We start from the raw sequence: 17,125 nt of genomic DNA, 5'->3' as shown, positions 1-17,125 counted from the left end.
GTAGACCTGTGAAGGGATTATTTTAAATTAGGGATAAAGGACAAAAAAGGAAAGAGGAAGTGTCTTCTATCCTAGGTGTATATGACATTCTTCTTTCAGATGAATACAATCAGAGTTACATTAAAAAAAATTCCTGGCTCTTCCAAGCTTTATAATGGGAGGTTATTTAGAGTTTAACCCTTTCATTGCTGTGTGCTTTGGCCAGCAATAAAGGGATAGTTCATTCAAAAATTAAATTTACCCCATGATTTACTCACCCTCAGTTCATCCTAGGTGTATATGACATTCTTCTTTCAGACGAACACAATCGGAGTTATATTAAAAAAAGTCCATAATAGTGCATCCATCCATCATAAACGAACTTCACACACTGTAAAAAAAAACGTGGTCACTGCAGACACCCCAGGCTCCAAAAACGGCAACAAAAACAAAGTGGGCTAACCCGCACCACGAAACATAACAAACTGTTCCAGCCAATAACCGACAAGAAGGGTTCGGGGGGTTAGTGCGTGGACGAGGAGGAGGGAGGGTCGAGCTAGCCTCCGTTTTTTTTTGTCAGCGGGCATTCCAGAGTTCTCAGGATGCTTAGAACACATCAGTGTTATCTGGCAACGAATTCAATCAGCTAAAAAGGAGAGGAAGTAGCTCCATGTGACATTCCTGGATTTGGCTAATGCATATGGTTCAGTGCCACATGAGCTTCTTTGGGCAGCATTTGATTTTTTTTTAGAGTACCAATGTCAATAACAAATTTTGTGAAAGCGTATTTTGGAGATTTGCAATTTAGTTTCTCAACTTCAAAATTCAGCACCGCATGGCAATGCTTAGAGGTTGGAATAATGGCAGGATGCACCATTTCTCCACTGGCTTTTACCATGGCAATGGAAGTAATCATTAGGGCATCAAGATGGGTAGTAGGAGGAGAGCACTTGGCTTCTGGGATGCGACTACCACCAATAAGAGCATACATGGATGACATGACAACCATGACTACAACAGTAGTATGCACTAATCAGTTATTGGGGAAGTTAACAGATAATATTGAATGGGCACGAATGCAATTTAAGCCCTCTAAATCAAGGAGCATCTCGATAGTTAAAGGAAAGGTAGTAGATAAAACATTCTTCATTAATGGTGAGGCAATACCAACAGTTTCTGCGAAGCCAGTGAAGAGTCTTGGGAGATGGTACGATGGGGATCTAAAGGATACAGTTCGAGTGGGAGAAGTTATACAACAAGCAGTGGAAGGGTTGAAGAGCATAAACAGCTGCGCTCTACCAGGCAAACTAAAACTCTGGTGCTTTCAGTTTGGTCTACTGCCAAGGTTGCTGTGGCCACTGACCGTGTACGAGGTTTCTTTGATAACAGTGGATAAGCTGGAAGCGTTAATAAGTTCACACATCAGGAAATGGTTGGGAGTTCCACGCTGCCTCAGCAGAGTGGGACTTTATAGTAAAGGAGTATTGCAGCTGCCAGTCTCTGCTTTAACCGTGGAGTTTAAGTGTGCCAAGGTCAGACTGGAAATGACTTTAGCAGAGTCACGCGACAAATGTGTAAGGGAGGCAGCCCCTGTGGTAAAAAATGGTAGAAAGTGGTCAGCAAAGAAAGCTGTAGTAGAGGCAAAGGCTGACCTTCAAATTGGGGATATCGTGGGACAGGTACAGCATAGAAAAAGGGGTTTTGGGCTCAGTTTAGCTCCTTCCTAAATGGCACAAGGCAGGCCCAGCTCAAAGGAGGAAGCTGGTAGTTAACGAGGTGCGAAAGCAGGAGGAGAGGATGAGATGTAAAAAGGCCATTTCCCAGGCCAAGCAGGGAGAGTGGATGAGATGGGAGAGTGTGGAACAACGCAAAATGGGCTGGCAAGACCACTGGTCAATGGAAGAGAGTAGGATCAGTTTTCTTATTAGGTCAACATATGATGTTCTCCCATCAGCGCAGAACCTAAACCTCTGGGTAGGAGAGGATCCCTCTTGTCCTTTGTGTTCATCACCTGCCACATTAATGCACATTTTGACAGGATGTAAGGTTGCTCTTAGCCAAGGTCGGTTTACTTGGCGCCATGACCAAGTATTGCGATGTTTGGCTTTAGCATTGGAAGGCAGGCGTAGTATGACCAATAAGTTGCCGCCTGTTCTAGCAAAACATTACACGCAGAAGGCAATATTCCCCCGCCCAGGTGAGCAACCACCAAGAAAATGTGCTAACACCAATTCTCGCCCAGGACAACTGGAAGCTGCTAGGGACTGGAAGATGCTGGCTGATCTTGATCAACGGCTTATTTTTCCACCTGAGATTGCCACCACTAACCTACGACCAGATATTGTTTTGTGGTCTGGATCAGCACGCATTGTTCAACTGATAGTTAACAGTGCCATGGGAGGATGCGGTAGATGAGGCATATGAAACGAAAAGAAACTGCGGTATGCTCATCTGGCCACTGAAGCAGAACAGCGAGGATGGAGAGTCCAGGTTTATCCAGTGGAAGTGGGTTGTCGATGTTTTGTGGCACACTCTACAACCCGGTTCCTCAGAGACATCGGATTCAGTGGCTAAGAGTTGCGTCACACAGTAAAGAACTTATCTGAAGCAGCAGAAAGGAGCAGCAACTGGCTGTGGTTGAGACGGAAAGATTCTAGCTGGCTGTGTACAGGCCGCCATGTTACGGTTTCATAGAATTCTTGAAAACTTGAAGAGTCTGTTGGTTTATTTGTATAGGTTGTATAGTATTTACAGTCATTACGTTCCTGTGTATATTGCGTGAATGACGGGTGGTTGGGCAGATATTGTGTTTTGCGGTAGGTGGTATGCCATACGGAACCGTTGCCACTGAAACTGCATATTAACGCACCAGTGGGGCTCGACAGCCTTAGTCAAACAGGTTGGCGCGTATGGTTGGGTTGCGTATAGATTGTGAGATTGTGGTTAGGTCTCAGCAGCAGGAGGGATGTAGAGGTCAGTAAGCTGGGCTGAGTTGAGTGGGGGACGGAGGGGGGTGACTCTGGGACTTCAGAGTCACTGTCGAGCCCTCTTGAGGTGTCGTGGGCTAGTCGACGAAACACTGAGGACGGAAGGTGCCCACTTGAAGACCCTAGAGATGTCCCCTACTCAGCTCAATCCAGACGGTTGTCATGGGGGGATCACACTGTGGTTGCAGCCGTTGTGTGTGCTGACGCGTGTTAACACTAGACAGAAGGAGATTTACGTCACCATATAGAAAGAAATGTAAATGGATGGAGAAGCATAGGTTACTGTAAAGCTATGTCTTAGTTGGTGCTAATCTTGGCGAAAACTGAGTACAAATCAGCATGAAGTTTTAACATCTACTCTCGTGTAATGGAGATCTTATGCACTTTTATGGACTTCAAAACAGATACAGCAATTCAGTGCCATTATAAAGCTTGGAAGAGCCAGGACATTATAACTCTGATTGTATTCGTCTAAAAAGAAGAAAGTCATTTACACCTAGTATGACTTGAGGGTGAGTAAATTATGGGCTAATTTTTATTCTTGGGTGAACTATCCCTTTAAAGGATAATAAATGTCTTAGGTCTTTTCTAAGTTTGAATGGGAAAGTGAAGACAAGAACCAGTTTATTTGTAGTACACTAACAGCATAGTTTTATATTATTACCGGTAGTTTAATAATAAGGTTAAATAAAAATGTTAAAAAAAAACATTAGATAAATATGACATTATATTAATCTAAATTTCAGCTGATCCTAGTCTACCTATACGACACCTATCAAAGCATCTCTATATATAAGGTCCATTCAGTATTAGCAGCAGCTTTATCGTGTTGCTCGGGAGCTAGTTAAATTGTGAGCTGGCGAAATCGTATAGGTATTGTGCAATCGGGATTTTAGTGAGAAGGATTCGTTACCCACATGGATTTCACCTCATATTCAAGTTTGAGAACTTGATATATGAATTTGCCGCATTGGTTTGGTTTGATTAGCTGCTTGATCATTTGAAAGTGACCTGAGAAACACAGAGATGAGGGCAGTGGAATGGGGAAAAAGTACAAGGTCTCGAAACCAGTCTTTTAAAGTTGAACTTGAGTATTTGGAGCACTGTGTCATGCGCAAGACACTGCAAATGTTGCAAGATGCAAGCGCAACGGACTTACACGTCCGTCTAGCGCATGTTTACATTGAAAAAATAATGGAAATGTAGCGCAGTGATTGGAAAAAGTGTCTTCGTGAACAGCCCCTAAACATAGCTTCTCGCATCGCTGTATTATTGACATGGACTCTTTGCCCACAATCTCACTGAAGTTATACTGACTGCCTCAAGAACAAACTTTAGATCTGCACTCACCGCAGGAAAGAGAGGGAGATCAAGAATCCACGTCAAAGCTGGCTATATCCCTCCTGTAATCTCTCAACGTCTTCACAAAGCTATGTTTTCCTTTTTATGCTCATTGCTTAAAAGCTATCAGGCTATTGGCAACATGTTTGCTCAAGGCTTTCTGGGTATCAACAACAATAGGCTTAAAGGGGTCATATAATGCAATTTTTGTACAAGTTAATATGAATCTTTAGGGTTTGTTATGGTTTGTGGAGAGATGAACCCAATCGCAGACAGTATGCAATTAACACGGTTTTATTCAGACAAAAGAGGGAAAACAAAACCCAAAATGGGGCAAAACAAGGCTGGTGGGCAAAAACAAAAACTAACAACACTAGACTAAGACTTGACAGATAACTAGACAAATAACTAAAAACAGCAACAAGATCTGGATTTTACAAGACAGAGTTCTTCACAAGGTACTCACGGGAAGGTCTACACACAGGTATTGTATCACAGGATACACACACAGAGAATCACAATGAACCAGCCCAGGACAGCAAAAACAAGGGGCATATAAGGGAGACACTAATTACAGAGACAGGTGAAACTGACCTGACAATAAAGACAAGACGAGGCTAACAAGGGGGCGGGGTTACATAACGAGACAACACAAGCACATGGCCAAAACAAAAGGCCATGTGCTTGTACAAAAAACATGGGTCTATCATGATCCAGCCTCAAGACTAGGGAAAATCAAGGACAAGAAGGCTGGATCATGGCAGGGTCTAAATGAAAACTTTGTAATATACTTTTATTAAAAATTCTCATTAGTATTATAAGAAAACACTAATTTTACATGGACAAAAACAGCTCTGTTTTCAGCACGCCATTTCAGTGCATATGCCTTTAAATGATAATGAGCTTTGCTCACTCCGCCCCTCTGTTCTGTGGGGCATTTTGGTTTTGACACAACCACACGTGGAGTGTTGCCTTGACAACAGTTGAGGGTATATTTTGGAGAAAGGCAGCGGGAGTCTCTAAGGACACATCTGTGCAACCGTATCAATTTGAACCGGAGTCGGACCCGGAAAAAGATGACGGCCCCGAAGAAGTTCGACAATTAAGGCTCGAACAGGACATTTCTGAATGGGTGGTTAACGTAATGTCACGTGATGTACACCTGCGTACACAGTTTTTAATAAAACATTAACCATAACGCGTTGTTCATTCTAAACGTGGGATTATGAATTATATTGAGAACGTCGTAACGTTACATAGAAAACATGGCATAATATACCCTGAGTCTAAACATTAGCCGCATTTATCGTGAAGCGTGCAAGCGATTTGCAAAGATTAATATTTAAAGGTTAATAAAACGTTACACTCAATTCTTCTGGAGGTGCAGCAGGAACACAAATAGTTGGTAACGATTCTGTTTTCAGGAGCAGCTTCTTAGCAAAACCAGATTTACACTGACACTCCTTTATAAAGCAGTCTGGTGAGAAATGATTAGCATAAACATAAAAGCATTTACGTAGATCGTTGGGAATATTCCCTTCAAAAATAAAACTCAGCCACTGCGTCTTCAGCGGTTCGAATTTAGGAACATTAAAATGATTTATTATTTATTAGTGTTTATTATTACACCCAAGAACAGAACACCACAATCGCTTGGACGCCATTCTGCTCCAGTGTTTCAAACAATGGCGGACTACGATGACAGCTCGCGCAGGGCGGGTCTGTGTTGAAACGCTGCTGTCAATTATCAATCGTGGGAGGGGCGTCCGATTTAGTGACGTCACAAAATCGAATGGCTCAATTTGAGGCAGGGGAAAACATATAAGGAGATTAAAACAAAACCACTGGATGGATTTTTATCATTATATGATGGTTGTGTACAGACACTGCCAACACACATTTCAGTACAATCAACTTGTAAAAGTGCATGTACTATTATATGACCCCTTTAAGGACCATCTAATTGTTTTCAGTAACATGCTTGTTGCAAGGCTTGCAATTATATGTACTTCCATTGTCATTGGCAATATGCTTGTCACTGCCAACCTGCTGTGCTTAAACTCATCAAGTTAAGTCGGGTCATTTGTTTGTATAGTGTGTTGTGCAGTGTAGATTGTTTCAGCGAAGCTTGCAGTGATGTCAGGAAATAACGATTCAATGATGCAAACAGATTCAACTCTGCTGTAAGCAGCTCTGCTATCTGGGTATCGGCAACACGCTTGTAATTAATGCTGTTATTGGAAACATGCTTGTCACTTTAGGCTTATCTGGTGTCATTGCCAACATGCTGTTCTACTCTTATCTGGGTATGCTTACCATTGTTATCGGTACTTGTTGTTCAAGGCAATTAAGAAACATTCTTGTTACTTAGGCTTTCTAGTATTATTACAACATTCTGTACTAAGCTCAGCTCAAGTTTGCTCTTTAAGCTTATAATGTATCAGCAAATTGCTAAGATTCATCTGGTTGTATTGGGAAAACGCTTGCTGCTCGGGGTTATCAGTTTATCATTGTTGCTTTAGCTTCTTAGGATAAAGCAAGTACATGTTACTAACTCTATAACATTGATCTAGTGATTGTAGGATAAATGTATGCAAATTCTTACATAGTTGTGCCCTTAAAGATATCTAGGTATCAGCATTACACTTGTTGCATCAAGCCATGGTTGTCATTGGTGACATGTTTTATGCTTAAGTCTGCATGAACCAGAAGTTGCCACAGACCATACTTCAGTATTTGGGTATATTTACAGGTGAAGATATTTGAAGAGGAAATCTCCATCTCACATCTTTAGCTCACAGATCCAAACCATAAGCAAGCAGCACTTGATCGATGTTGATCACTTAATCTTCACTTTCTTTCTTTCCAGACAGCGGGTATAGGAATATATATAATTGTTGTACTCAGAAGAACACTTCTGTGTGTGCCCGCTTGACTTAGATGTTTGCTTGCTTAATCACATGCTTGTGTTATGTGCACTGGTTGTTAAGCTGAACAGTCTAGATAAGACAGCACATTCTCATAACCTGGTAGCAGGTCAGAAGAACCTGCGCAGGCCAATAATTATTCGATTTATTTACTTTTTTTGTTTTAAATACTATGATTTTCAGCATTTTGTTAAGTTATACTATTTTATAATTGTAATGGGTGCTTGCAAATCAAGTTGAAACAGGATCTAATCACAGCAGTCTTCCAAACACATGGCTTAAATACACAGGGCAAACAAAGGAGCTAATGTGATAATTAACTAGACACACCTGAACCAAGGAAACAAACAGGCAGGGAACAGAGGAGAACGTCTTGGTTAATAATGTATGTTACGTCAGAATGAGCTGACCAATTGGGATCTCAAAGCAGCCAGTTTTTGCAGCTATATTTTACTTTTGTTATTGGAATTTAATGTCTCAAAAAAAATCTCAGAAAAAAAATATATTATTAGAAAAAAATACACAGTAAGAAGAAGCTTTCGAATCCAACATCCTGTGAGGTATGGCCAATGCCATTCAGATTCCAACTCTAAAATGAAAAGGGAGTGCGTTTTTGAATTTGTATAAACTTTTATTCTGTTAAGCGTGAATTAATTGAACAAATTAAAGAAAGTAATTGAAAACATTAAAACTTTCAATTATTAAGCAGTACTTTCTGCTCATGTAATTTAGCATGCTGAGATGTAATGGGTGTAATAAGGAACACATTCAGTCAAACATATTTTTCTGACGTCAGACTGGGAATATTCTCATCCATGAAGGGATTAATCTGGTATGGGATGCCTCATTAAAGTTTGATAGAGTCAAGTTGTGACTGGGAAATGAAGTGATACATCAAAGGAAGCATAGTGTTAGCTACAGTATGAAGAGTGACTCATCCATGAGACAGTATAACCCTTTTTCTTTTCTTTGTTCTAGCTTATGATTTTCTAGTTTTGACCAGGAAACTCTTCACAGTATTTTAAATCTATACATAAAATCAGGTTTCATTTATTACAGCAATATTCAATTACATATTTTTCTGCTTGAAGTACAATGATAAAAATGCTGTTTTCTCTGCCTTTGTGAAATTGCCTTGAATTTCTGAAACATATTTATATGTAACAGCATCAGAATAGATCTACCTTTTCATGCATCTCCTGATCTTGTTATCACTTTGGCAAACAGACGTGTGTATGTGTACATGTTATGGTTTGGGGACAAAACTGACAACCAACAGGAGCTAAATCCGACAATGTCTCCTCATTTGGAAAATTGCTTCAAAAAATAAAGAAAATGCTTTTTTTATTCTAAAAATAAAATAAAAATGTGTGCGTCTAATGTTTGTTCATGTCTTGTATTTGTGTAGCAGTGTAGGCGTCTATGAATAATTTATGCCACCCCCTCCGTCATTCTTTGAAGCAGCTCCTCATGTTCACAGTAACCCACAGCAGCACATCAAAAAACCCTTTGAGCACCAAAGCTGAGAACGAGAACAAGATAAAAGCAGACAAAACCAATTTAGATTGATAAAATCAAAAACGAAGAAGTGATTCACATCTTTTGTTCCCTTATGTCACAAAAAAACACTCTTTTTGGTAATAAAAAACATGATTGTATCATTAGTGTTTGCAGAACGCAGTAAAACATCTATACTGTCAATTTACAAACATCATAAGCAGAGACAATTTAAACCATCATGTCATGCTGGCATTCAAGTGTACAACACAATCCAATTACAGCTAAAAGACACATTTCTAAAGCAAAAAATACTACAAATCTTTGCTGGCTTAAAGATAAAGTCAAAAGAGAGGCTAAAGAAGAAAACTCAAACACTTACTCTAAGTGGAACACTTACTCTTAAGTCTTCCTTAATGGAAGAAGCTGTAGTGCAAGTTCCCTGAGATGGGAGTAACTTTTTCACTCCAGCCCTCCTGTTTTCCCACAGAACAATCTAAAGTGGCCTTCACCATCATGCTTCTAATCAGGCAAGCAATGGCTTGGGGAATGGCCATGTGGGACAATGAGCTCCGCAAGTTTTCGACCGCTCCGCTCTGGGGACAGAGGTAGCGCAGACTTTATCATTGCTGCAACAGGGAGGTCGGTCTGTTTCTGACTACTCTATCGAGTTTCGCACGCTCGCTGCGTAATGCGGATGGAATGCCAAGGTGCAGTGGGATAATTTCCTTCACGGGCTGGCAGAGTACATCAAGGACGAGATTTATTCTCTCAAATTATCTCCCAGCCTTGACGGATTTGTCGACCTTGCCATCCAAGTTGACAACCGAATAGCGCTCCTTTCCCAGCATCAGAGGGGTGTGTCCTCTCACAAGCTCTTCTTCAGCTTGGCCTCTGGAGTGGGGGGTTGTGATGAGGGGGGCGTGGTTTTGCGGAGTCTGCAGCGAGAGAGTGAGGGAGGAGCCGAGCGGTAAGTAAGTGGGTCAAGTGCAAAATGACGAACACCTGTCTCTGATTGCAGTAATTGGCGTGGGGAGACCGCATATAAGCTGGCTGGTGCAAGAGAGCGGGAGAGAGAAGGACTGGGGGACTCGTACGAACACTCACGACCTGTTGGCTGACAAAAGGACTGAGTTGCACATCGGAAAGAATTTTTATGAATGGACTGAGTTTACACATCGGAAAGAGTTTGATAAAAGTGAACTGAGAGCTGAGTCCAGTGGGAAAGAGTGTCTTTGTATTGTGCTGTCGTTTTACTACGGTGAACGCGCATGTGGCGCACCTTTTCTTTGTTTTGTTTTTGTTATTAATAAATTGTACGAGTCCCCGTTACGCCGACCCTTGTCTTCTTTCATCCCACAAAAAGAACCTTCGTTACAGGGGTGAAGCGCCTTCTCAGCGTCTTGTCTTGTCTGAGGAGGAGCCCATGCAGATTAGGAGAGTTGACTGTTACTGAGCAGCGCCAACAATCTGTACCTGTGGGGAAGCGAGGCATGTGGCGGCTTCGTGTCCGTTGAAGAGGCATGAGCTTCACTAATACTCTGCGGCCCTCTGGTGGTCGTTCCGTCCTCCAGACCTTATTGCAATTTAATGGGGCTGCTCATCAGGTGTAAGCTTTCATCTATTCTGGAGCGGAGGGGGATTTTATGAACACCGAGCTGGCTGCATGCTTAGGTGTTCTGCCTGTTCCACTGGCTGAGCCCATTTCAGCCAGGACTTTTTGCAGCACCAATCTCACTAGGATTAGCTATTTACATTTTCGGGCAACCATGCTGAGAAGATTAGTTTTCTCCTCATTCATTCTCCCTCCGCTTCAGTGGTTTTGGGAAACACCTGGCTGGTCAAGCATAACCCTCACATTGACTCGGCTCTTAACTCTGTGCTGGCATGGAGCCAAATTTATTTATCTCAATGTTTGGGTCCTGCGTTTTCTCCTGTAATGTCCGGAGGTGTTTCTGAAGAAGCCGGTGAGCCTGGTGAGTGTACCAGAGGTTTACCATGACTTGAGAGCGGTTTTCAGTAAGTCCCGAACTTCATCTCTTCCTCTGCATCACCCGTACGACTGTGCGGTAGAGCCTTAGCCTGGCACTTCTCCACCTAGGGGGTCCCTTTACTTTCTTTCTGGGCCTGAGAGGGAGGCCATGAAAAAGTGTATAGATTATCAAGGCTTGAATGGGTCGAATGGGAGACCGCCTTTAACACTTCCATGGGGCACTTTGAACATTTGGTCATGCCTTTTGGGTTTTCAAACTCCCTGGTTGTCTTCCAGGACAATGACGTGCTCAGAGACATGGTCAACCGGTTTGTATTTGTTTACCACAACGACATCCCGATTTTCTCCCAGAACGAGCACGACAATGTCAAGCACATCAAATGAGTGAGAATCGTTTATTCGTCAAGGTAGAGAAGTGCGACTTTCACGCACGGTCGTTTCCTATCCTGGGATTTATTCTTTCACCCAAGGGTATCCGTATGGATCCCGCCAATGTAAAAGCGGTTGCTGATTGGCCCACCCCAGATAGTTGTAGAGCTGTCCAGTGATTTCTGAGGTTTGCCCATTTTTACAAGCGGTTCATTCGGAATTCTAGCCAGGTCGCCCTTCCTCTAACTGATCTCACCTCCACTTGAAAACACTTCTGTTGGTCACCGCAGGCCCAGGCTGCTTTTACAAACTTTAAGAATCATTGCGCCTTTTTTCTCATCATTGAACCCCGTAGGAATAGGATTACTATATCGGGAATAGGGAGTTACTGGCTGTTAAGTTGGTGCTGGAGGAGTGGCGCCACTGGTTAGAGGGCGTGGAAGTTTGTCACCCCTGTCATAAAAATCATAAATCATGACAGATCATAAAAATGACATCCACATAAAAAGTACATACTTACCGATTAATGGCTAAATTCTCAACAAGCTCACTGGGCACAGTTTTTCGGTCGGTTCAGTTTCAACATCAATGATAAGCCCAATACACTGGGCTCTGTGCAATGTCACGGATTCTAGGGGGGGCCCTGAGAGCCTGTTGTTTGTGCCTGATTCGGTCTGAATTAGCGTCCTACAGTGGGGCCACTCATCCGTACTAGCTCGCCATCCAGTAACGACTTGCAGATTAATCAAGCAGCAGTTTTGGTGGCCGTCCATGGCTTGGCACTCTCATCAGCTCGTATCGGCCTGTCCGGTTTGTGCTGTGAGCAAGGGCGCCAATCGACCCCAGGCAGGGCTACTCCAGCCACTGCCAGTCCCTTCGAGGCCCTGGTCACAAATAGCTGTAGATTTCAACACAGGCCTACCCCTGTCTAGCGTCAACATGTTAGTCCTCACTGTGGTGAACAGGTTCTGGAAGGAGGCCCATTTTATTCCCCTCCCTAAATTGCCTTAAGCAAGGGAGACTGCGACTCTTTTCTTGGATCACATTTTGCATATTCATGGCCTCCCTGTGAACGTAGGCCCTCAATTTGTATCTAAGTTTTGGGTAGATTGGGGGACTGTGAGTCTTTCTTCCGGGTATCACCCAGAGACTAATGGTCAGGCCAAGCTAACCAATATCTGGAGAGGGTATTGATTAACCATGGTTGAGTACGCGCATAAATCCATCCTGGTCTTGTCTCCGGGTTTGTCTCCCTTCCACTGCTGTTTCGGCTACCAGCCACCATTATTCCCCTCCCAAGAATCCAACGGATGTTCCGTCAGCGCACTCTTTTTTTCAGAGATGCCTCCGTACGTGGCGTACGCAAGAGAAGCCCTCACTCGGACTGTGACATAAACAAGGCGTCCGCAGATCATTACCGTTTTAAGCCCCCACTTTATGTGTGCTTTCAGAAGGTCTGGTTATCTTCCGAGGACATTCCTCTTAAACTTCCTTCACATAAACTGGGTCCCAAATTTATTAGACCGTTTTCCATTACCAAGGTGCTCAGTCCAGTATCACCCTGACCCAAATTAAGCCCCCAGTTTAAGAATATCCAACCGGTTTTGTCTCTAAGATCAAGCCCGTCATTCGCTCCCCCTTCAGCCCCAGACCTCTGCCCGGTTCTTTCTTCGGCTACCCTGTTGTCTGTGTTGTCCTGTCATTTTCTGTTGTCCTGTCACCTGTCCTGTCATTTTCAGCTCGTGACCTGGGCAATCAGCGCTGATTTTCCAGAGTGGATGTGTGCAGATCACAAGCTGATTGCCCTCACCTGTCGCTTGTTCCCTTTTCCCTTATATTCTCTGCTGTGTCTGCCCCTTGCTGTCAGTAGATTTTTGTGTGCCTCGGCTCATGTGTTGTTGGATCTATACTGTGGGGACGGATCTGGAGCTCTCACACATCCCTTTTGTCTGTGTGTGTCACTACACTTTGTATGTTGTTCATTCCCAAAAGTTTCTAATAAACTTTGCATGAACTCTCTGCTTTTGAGTCCTCCATTCACGCAGCCTGAAAATGTTTTCTTTCGCAACAGTTTTACGTTCACTTAAGATATAACTGACTGTGTTTACTAGGATACTCATTGGGAGGGGCCTTTTTTGACAATTTTTTTTTGTAAATTTGTCTGTTCAAGTGCAAGAAGACATGAAAGAGAACTCAATTCAGTATTCCCGCGCTGTCTGAAGCCTGGTTTATATTCGCCTCCACATGAGCGTGAAAATTATGTCATTGCAGTGTGGGTGGTCGTACACATTGAGTGTGCGAGAACCCATTTTGTGTGGCAGTTGTGCACAACATTTTTTGTAACTTTTGCAACACTTGCACGACTTCTAGGCGACTCTGAACGAGCAGGTACAACTGTACTGGCATATTACCAACGTGCAGTTTGCACTTGTCTAAATTAATTGCTAACATTTACAAAATGAACCTACAATGACAGAAACAAGCTTGTTTAAAAAAGGTCCATGTTTAATAAAAATGTTCATGAAATCAAATGAAATTCCATTGCTCTCATGCCGGGTCAGGAAGCCCTCTCTGCGGCTCTCTTCTTGAGCATGATATTGGCCACATCTAGTTTGGAGGAGCTTGATGTAGAGTGATTTGAGACAGATGATATCAATGAGACTGCCTCCTCCACTAGCCTTGCAGATGAATAGTTAATGGAGGTTATGACCCAACACGGCCAGGCTTTGTTTAATTTTGTTGGCTTTGAAAAGGAAGTTGCTCACGGCAGACAAGATGAGCGCTTTCAGCTGCGCAGAGCCACAGATTTCAAAGATTAAAGATTCAACAGTGATTTGAGTCAAAATGAGATTATGTAATCCACTGTTTCACACGCCGTCACGCCCACGCCTTGTCTCCAGCTTAAATAAAGGTAGTCTCAATAAGATGATGTAACTCCTTTCTCTTTGGCTGCCCTCCCTCCAGAATAGCTGGACGTGAGGATGCACTCTTTGATGGACAGTGATCTACTCTGGGCATAATAGGCAATAAGCATTGCCATTTGCTTTCACTGCCCACTTAACTAACAAGTAATATTTTGGCTCCAGGACAGTCCATTTAAAGGTCAATACATCTTTCTATTGTAACTGCATTCCTGCAGGGGACAACTTATGGCTATAATAATCACAGGATGCTCCTTACCTTGTATTGTCTGTAAAAAGAACAGCCCCAAGTCCAATTTCTGATGTGTCCGTCCGAAAGATGAAGGGTCTGTTGAAATTTTAAGGCATGTAGAACCGCCTCTACTTTTGCCTCTTTCAGAACCCGTCAACACCACTCTCTCGTCCTGTCACTTCTTTGTCAGGTCCTTTAGAGGGCAAGCTATTGAGAAGAAGTTAAGAATGAAACAAACAGTAGTATCTGGCCAACCTTGTCCAAGAAGTTACCACTTATTCTTGGTAAGGCTGCAACATCCCCTATAAAACTGCCCCAGTACTGCCAATGGCCCTAAGTAAAACTGAGCACTGTCTTTTTATTTTACTGAAGCAACTATAGGGCGCTTTTTCTTTTTATCGAATCAACAGTTAACAGTTCTGGATTCTGGTTCTAAGTTCACCCAAATGTTCTGGTTCATTTGGTTCCATCAAAGAAGTCATGACATAAGGCAGTGGTTCCCAACCTGGAGCATCCCCAACAATGCACATTTTCTCTTATCTGACACATCCATCTGAGGTCTTGGAGACTTTACTAACGAGCTGATGAGTTGAATAGGGTGTTATTTAGTATTTAGTATGTTATTATGTAGGGAGACATCTAAACTGTGCAGTGCTGGGAGTACTCCAGGACCAGGATTGGGAACCACTGACATAAGGAATTACTGAAGGAAGCCCAGTTCCAGAATCACTTCACTAAGGGTGCTTCTGAAATTAGTGATGGTGCATCTGAATGCCACTCCTGAAACTTTGCAGTATATAAGTGCCTGTTGGTCCTCTCAGTCACAATAAAGACAAAACTTTTATTAAAAATCAAAATTAATTATATATAGAATGCACATAAACTTAACATAAACTAAAAAGCGGTCCCTCACATCAGTTCATTTTTATATTCAACAATATTATTGATCTAACTGCATTGACACCATTGTATGAGAACTGAACTGAGCTGGACGATGACATCACTGTTTTCTCCATAGCTGCTGTATAGATAAATGAACTACATTGATAACTAATGATTTTTACAACATAATTGAATTGCCTTCGGATTCTGAGTTCTGAACTGCCAGGGTGTTCAGGAGATCAACAGACGTGTCTATGATTGGCTACATTGCTCAATGCTGCAAAAACACATAGATATAGAAACATTTGACACTCTCCAGAGTACAAACACAAATACGCACTGGTGTATTGCTAAATCTGTGTGGCCAATATGCTAATATTACATTTTAAATGGATGGTGTTCTTGCTTTTGTTTGAATGTACTTATCACCCTGTATCACCCTTCATAGAACCCCGGCCTGTATTGAAGCAGCCTTTTGTAAGGTCAGGTTTAAAATGAAAGTCAAAATCAGTTCCAAAATCTTTTGAACTTGCCTGATTTTTTAACCTTACTTGGCCTGCAACTTAGTCTCTGGTATATTATAGAGCTGCTCTATCATCATATCATGCTGTATGACATTGATTCTTGAATACCTACTGGTCCTAGCAATTCCCTTATGAAAAATAAGTTTATTCAAGTGTTCTATTAGTATACTTCTTTTAAACTAAAAATAAGAAAGCATACTTTCAGTCTACATTTTATATACTTCTCAGAAATATATTTAAAATTACACTTAAGTGGACCTGACTTATACTGAGAGAAAAGTCCAAAGTATATTTGCCCCTGTACTTTGTAGCCTACTCAATTATACTTTTAAGTATATCTCGATCAAAAGATTAAGTTTTCAAAATATACTTGGCTTGTAGTTGTGTTAATACTTTCGATTGGCCTATTAAATATTTTTTATTTAGTTTTAGAACATAGTTTTTCATATACAGTCTTATGAAACTTACATTGAAAATGTAATCTGTGTTTTGATCATCGTTCTGAATCTGATCAAGGTGTAATTTTTGACAAAAATGTGATTTTCTCTACTTTTTTTGTTTCAAATGTTGCCTTTCTTTATGAAACTTACAGACATTCAAGTGTTGAGAAAAAAAGGATGCATGAAGCTAGTAATTATTAAATATTAAGCTTAAAAATTATTTAAAGTACAGTTAAAGGTATTTTTCAAGTATAAAAATCTACATTTAAACATAGTATACTGCAAGTGCAAAAATAATATATAAATAGTAAACTATCAGTATAATGTTATGTTCACTTAAAGAAAACTTACAAGTATATTTACAGTATATAATACTAATAGTTACTGAGAGTACACTTCAGTGTGTATTTTCATAAACTAAAACATGTACTACTTGTATTAAAATAGTAAACTAGTAGTACACTTATAAGTTCACTTGTAGTACAGATGCATTACAAATGAGAAGCCTGCAGTGTGCTTAAAGTTTACTACTGTTACACTTATAGTACACTTAAACGTATACTTTTATATACTAAAACTGGGCCAATTTTGTCCCAAGCAGTATTGAAATAGTACACTTACAAGTTTACTATAAGTACACATTGATATTAGTATACTTACTATATAAAGTATACTTAAAAATATACTTGAACATTACTTAGAAGTATACTTCAAGTTCATTTTATGAAGTCTACTTTTTTCGTAAGGGAAGGTAAGAAGTACACACACAGATAGTTCTATCTATCTATCTATCTATCTATCTATCTATCTATCTATCTATCTATCTATCTATCTATCTATCTATCTATCTATCTATTTTCTTACCTAGGTGTTTGATCAGTTTTAATTCTCTGTTTCGTTTAATTTAATTGTTTGTGCAATTTATTACTTTGCCTGCTTTTTTTTAAGTTGTGTTGTTCAACCTGGAGAACCTAGATCAGACATGAGGTCTAGGGATGGAAATATTTTTAACAGTTAAAATCTTTTTAAATTC

General features: G+C 41.2%; 1 protein-coding gene across 3 annotated transcripts in view; it reads right to left on the bottom strand.

Moving 5' to 3' along the window:
* The window catches only part of ccdc136a (coiled-coil domain containing 136a), a 55,631-nt gene that overhangs the window by 35,980 nt on the left and 2,526 nt on the right, over window positions 1-17,125 (bottom strand). Inside the window, exon 1 of one of the 3 annotated variants that reach the window (XM_077209940.1) lies at window positions 14,274-14,325. The exons of the other annotated variants lie outside the window; for them this stretch is intronic. The gene's annotated coding sequence lies outside the window, so the exon portion shown is untranslated. Of the gene's footprint in view, window positions 1-14,273; window positions 14,326-17,125 lie in introns of those variants that run through there. 3 annotated transcript variants of the gene reach the window in all.

Source organism: Siphateles boraxobius, unplaced genomic scaffold (genome assembly GCF_051911475.1).
Source record: "Siphateles boraxobius isolate OS27281-9 unplaced genomic scaffold, OSU_SipBor_1 65, whole genome shotgun sequence".
NCBI classification, from domain to species: domain Eukaryota; kingdom Metazoa; phylum Chordata; class Actinopteri; order Cypriniformes; family Leuciscidae; genus Siphateles; species Siphateles boraxobius.
This window is presented reverse-complemented; position numbering and strand designations above follow the sequence as displayed.